We start from the raw sequence: 6000 nt of genomic DNA on the forward strand, positions 1-6000 counted from the left end.
GAAACAAGTTAAATAAACTAGACAGAATGTAAATATGAAATTGATGAAATGGAATGAATGGATGATAGAATAGCTAAGGGGGTCATCTCCACATATGTTACACTTGCATAATAAAAAGATTTCCAGTTGATCTTTCGATAAATTATGAAACTCATCACCCCGGGTTAATTAGGTCCGCTTAAATTAACCGTCAAGTTTTCCTTAAGTTAATGAATTGGATGGGTTAGCGCAACGCAATTCACAACATTCTCCAAAAGTCCTTTATGTGAACAGCACAATAAAGATACAATCAAAGATCATTAAGCATTATGAAAACTATAAGTGTTGACGAGGCATTCGTTACTATGATGAGCATGAAACTCGTGCCAAGAATTCATTTAACGCGATTGTTTATAAGCAACCTCCACTACTTGTGAATATAAGTTCATAACGATTAGGTGAAAATCACTTATATTCTAGCGTCATATTCATGCATGAAAATTAAGCGCGCATTCTTAATAAACATACATAAATAAGTTATCAATCAAACAGTTAAACAAATTGAATCAACAACTTATGAAATGCAATTAGAAGTAATCAAATCAAAAATGCAAGCATAAACATATATTTCGAATCACCCCCTAGCTAAGGGGGGGTTTAGTTCCTCATACAAAACAAAGAGAATTAAAATTAAACATTGAAATCAAAGAAACACCTAAACATTCCAACAACTCAAACTTGAATTGTATGAACGTTTAGGCCCTCTTCTCTTCCTCTTTATTGTAGCATAAGGTCTAAGGATAGTTGGTTTGGGGGAATGGAAGTGTGGAATGGAGTGAGGAGTGATGGAAATGGAAAGATGGTTTTTTTGGATTCTAAGGGAGACTCACGGCTAAGAGAGAAAGGGATGTGTTTGTGGTGTGTTGTGTATGAAATGAGATGTCCATGAATGAATGAATGCAAGGGTATTTATAGGAGTAGTGGAGGGAACATATGGCTATGTCATTTGTAGGTGAAGTAAGTGTGTGAGGTTGGTGAAGTAAGTGGAGGTTGTAGGTGAAGTAGGTGGATGTTGTAGGTGAAGTACATGTGTTTAAATGGTTGAAATGTGTAGATGATTATGAGTGATAAGTGATAAGTGAATGATTATGATAAGTGATAAGTGAATGATTATGATAAGTGATAAATGAATGTATGATATGATAAGTGGTGAATGATATGTGATAAGTAATGAGTGGTGATGATAAGTATGGAGCATGTGAATTAACTAATGAAGGAAATGCATGTGCAATGACAATGTGTTAGAATGGATGTGTGTTATGCATGGCATGATTGGGATTAGGAAAGGTTTTAAATGTCCTAAAACTAAAGAGAACAAGGTTCCAACACTTTGGTCTTCAATTAGGTCTTCAATTTCGTCCAACACTTTGGCGCCAAGCATAAGCTATCCATCCTTAGCCCAAAAGTGCTCCAAAAGTCTCCAAAATGCATCTTTTTGCTCCTTTAGCCCTTTGGACCTATAAACACACGAAAATAGCTTAAAGTACTAAAATAACTAAAGAAACATAACGTAAATGCACGAGAACAAGCCATTTAAGTCGCATGAATATGCTCCTATCAAATACCCCCACACTTAGCTTTTGCTAGTCCTCGAGCAAAACAAAACAACAAGAGAACACGAAACTAGACAAAACGAACAAAACACAACCTACACCTTCCAACAATCGTCTCACGGATTTCCAATGCACATGACAAGTTAAAAATCATTAGTCCCATAGATTTTAGTCATCTTCACACTTGAGTACATTCTTAATCATAGTCACCACATACTATTTCACAATTAAGCATTTAAAACCATGTTTTGAATGTAGTAACATGCCTTAGAGAATTTGCTCAATTCCTTACAAGATATGCACTCGATTTTCACTCAGAATTTCTAACTACACACCCTAATCTAGTCATATGTGAGAAGATTGATGTAACATGAAAACGAACACTCACATATATGTATCACAAAGAACGCAATTTCTGGAGTTAATAAGCATGTTTAGATATGATCTCATGAATGGAATGCTACTACTTAGACGCGAGAACCAGTGACACCATATGCTCATACCAAGTTCAAACTCCACAAATTGAAATACACAACACTCACGATAGAAGTCAAGGGTTGTAACGGGGCTTGGGGTATGTGGATAACAAAGAAGGGATATGGAAAACAAAGGTTCTTAAAGAAATAGTGAGCAAAGCATTTGAATCAACTTAGAATTCACTTTTGAATGAAAACTCAACTTTTGAACAAAAAGGGAGAATTTAGACAATTTACGCCCAGAATTGGTGTTTTGGAACCTTTCTTCAATCACTTATTCTTTCATTTTTTTTTTTCAAGCTCTTTTTTTCTTTCTCTCTTTCTTTTCTCTTTTTTTTTTCTTTCATAATGTAACTCAAAAGGAATTCAATTAAGTCATGCTCACTATCTTTTAAGAACAAGGGTGGGGATTGTCCTAAACTAGGCTAGGTGAGGAAAATGTGGGTAAACAAAGAATAAAGGCTAAACAAGGCTCAACGGGGTTAAAACTTACAACATATACGAAGTATGGGAAGTAAGGCTATTTGGCTATGGTGGTGGTCACTACACAACTTCTTCTTGAATATGTGTTATGCAAATCAATAACATGATTTGAATGAAATGGGCATGAGTTCTAGCATTTAGTTCTATCATGATACAATTGCATTCTAAGTAGCAACCAAGCAAGGAATAATGAGATCATGCAACAACTTTAGAAAATAAAGAATCACAGAAAATAACTCTCCAAAGAAAGTAATGGCTCGAGTCTCACAGGGATGTAGCGTTTGTTTGAGTTTCTTCCTTCAAGCATGTTACAAAAACGAATTTTTCTTTTATGATTGCATGTGAAGTCATACATTATAACCATAACCAAGCATATACCAAGAGTAAATCAAACTTTTCTCTATGTTTATAACTCTTTCTAACCGTCATGCAATTATAAACCAAATCCTTATCATTGTGTTGGAAGGTACCCTAAGACACAAACACACAAAAACGACTTTTAAAACAACTCTTTTTGGGTTTTTCAAAACAATTTTTCAAATTTTTATGGGATTTTCGAATTATAAAACAAAACACACTAAAACACTCTAAAACAACTTAAAAACACCTTAAAACAGCAAGGAACAACATTAGAAGTTATGGTGGATAAAACCCTACGAATTTGCATCAAAACACTTTAGTTACCCCCCCACACTTAAATCAAACATTGTCCTCAATGTTTTAAGCATAGATTCACACAAAATATAAGTAAACACACAAAAAGCAACTAAACATATTAAACATGGCATAATGTAATTAACAAAGAGAAGAGTTTAGGGACGCAAATCTGGTTATGGAGTGTAAATTCCCTCTTCTCCTTGGTGATTGCATTGAGGCTTTGATCTTTGTGATTCCACAGGCTTACTCTTGAACTGGTTTCTGCCCATCGTTGATTTTCCTTTGTGCTACTTCTTGAACTGGGCAGCAGGATGGTTCTTTTGGTTTCCCCCGAAGGTCTGAGCTTATCCCTTTTATCTGTTTCTTTGTTCAATCTTTCCAATTCGTATTGAAAAGGGTTGGAGGATAACTCAGCCTATGTTTGTCTCCACATGCTTCAATGTATCATTTTCACTTGCCTTACTCGCTCCCCTTTGCAGAAGTGGTCCCTTCTCCGGAAGTGTATCAACCGTTGAAGATGACTACTCGAGAGCAACGCTAGGTAAGCAATCAGGAATAGGTTCCAGGCAGTTGGCTCCAGATCGGAAGATTGACTCCAAGTGCCGGCTGATTGCTTCTTTTACTTTGCCATGCGAGTAAGAACAAGGACAAAGAAAAAGACAGGGAAAGAGCATGATATGAGATACTTTTGCTTTTGACCTTGATGATATGAGATACCTTTGCTTTTGAAGAAGCGGTGCATGAATCAGCACATGTATTTCCTCCTGGGTCATCTTTACTCCAGGCATCTGGTATCATCTTTGGGGAAGAAGAAAAAATTTAGTATTTCGAAAGGCTTTGCTAGGAGTGCGCCCTCAGAGGTGAGGGAGAGGTGGGCATTTTCTTCAGGTTTGCCCTGCCATAAAAGACGAAGGTCGACATATATAGAGATAATATCAAGTGGTGGTACTTTTTACCCTTGTCGACAAACGTTTTGATCCCGCAATTCCGGCTTTTTGAAATAGTGGCGCCTCTTCGATCTCTGAATACGCCTCTTCGATTTCTGAGCAGGCGCCCCTTCGATTTCTGAACGACGCCCCTTCGCTTTCTGAACGACACGTGGTAGTGCAGATGCGGCTCCTTTTGACAAAGCTGCACGCGTCTTCTGAAAAGCAGAGAAAGCGTCGCCGAACTTTGCGCTTGTCGGCTAAAGATATGTAGTTGCAGTGATGGCCTCCACGTGTTGTCTGAAAAGAAGAAATCTTTTGACAAAGTTGAACGCGTCTTCTGAAAAGCCGAGAAAGCGTCGCCAAAATTACGCCGGAAATTCCGGCTTTTTGAATCGGTGGACGCGTCGCCTTGGCTTTTTTATTGAGCTATCGATCACCACAACAAACACACTCTGAAGATTTCCCATTCTTGAAGATCGACTCCGGCCCTTTGAAATTTAACTCCATCCCTTTTCTTTGAACACTTCTGAAAAATGGCAAACTCATCGAACCTTAGCTTGGAATTGAGCCTTAGCAGTGATACGGGCGCGCCGCGTCAAGGTAACGTATGGCGCCCTTCTTTCTTATCTTCTAACGGTCTTCTTACAGGTGAAGACTCCGTGATGCAGGACGCCACAACAGCTACAATAGTAGCTAGGAACCTCCTCACTCCAAAAGATAGTAGGCTGCTGTCAGGACGGTCCGATGAGTTGGCCGTTCAAGAGTCCCTCGCACTTAGTGTTCAGTGTGCGAGTTCTGTGTCCAACATGGGTCAACGCCTGCTTGCTCGGTCCCGCCAAGTGGAATCGTTGATGGCAGAGGTGGAAAGACTTAAGCAAGAGATCCAGCAGCTTAAGTACGAAAATAGAAGTTTGCATGTGCTTGCAAATAACTATTCGTCGGGGATGAAGAGGAAGCTTGATGAGCTGCAAGAATCTGAGGGTCGAATTCACAGTGACCATCAAAGGCTTGCATCTTATCTCCAGAGGCACCTTTTTCCTGGGTCATCCAGCGCTTGGCCAAGTATTGAGGCCTGGAATGCTCTAGCTCCGATGCCTCCCGCTCCGATGGCTTCCGCTCCGATGCCTCCTGCTTCTATGCCTCCCGCTTCTGCGCCTTCTGCTTCTGCGCCTCGTAGTGGGGCTTCACGCAAACAACCTTTGTGAAGCTCCACCTTTCTCCATGTTTAGTATCTTTCTTTTTTTTTTTTTTTTTTTTTTTTTTTTTTATTAACATAAATAAAATCAAACGGCATGGAATTGGTCCTTAAATGGAAGGTGATACTTGAAGTGAACCGGCATTGGTTTGAATTCTAATGTAGGTGCCTGATTCATAAAAAACAACAAGTTAGTATAAAATGTAATGAAATTTGGAAAAAATGACTTACTTGTTTTGTCTGACAAGAACTCAATGACAAACACCACTCCTTTGAAAGTTTCAGGGATATTGGACTTGGCCAGATTGCATGTGATGGTTATGACTTGTCCAATGTCATCAAATTTAACTTCTTTGGATTTTGTGGTTTCAAGAACGTCCTCTTTGATGAATTCATGACATTTCCTACTTGTCACCTTTGGAATGGCTTCCAAGATGTCTTTTTCACCTTCTTCTTCCTTGGAAGTCATGAATTTGCAAGGAATAGGGATACTTGTTGGAACGGGGTTAAAAATAATGAAATTTGGAACAACCATACCTGTATTAGATGGCATAGGAGCAATAGGTGCCTCCGGTAAAGGTGTTTCCACCCTTTCCGTGGGTTGGGTGTATTCCTCTTCCTTGTGATTTGATTTTGATGGTTGAGGATCCGTTCCAACCTCCTTGTCA

The sequence above is a fragment of the Pyrus communis genome, chromosome 7 (genome assembly GCF_041283825.1).
Source record: "Pyrus communis isolate YQ-2024b chromosome 7, ASM4128382v1, whole genome shotgun sequence".
In the NCBI taxonomy this organism is placed as follows: domain Eukaryota; kingdom Viridiplantae; phylum Streptophyta; class Magnoliopsida; order Rosales; family Rosaceae; genus Pyrus; species Pyrus communis.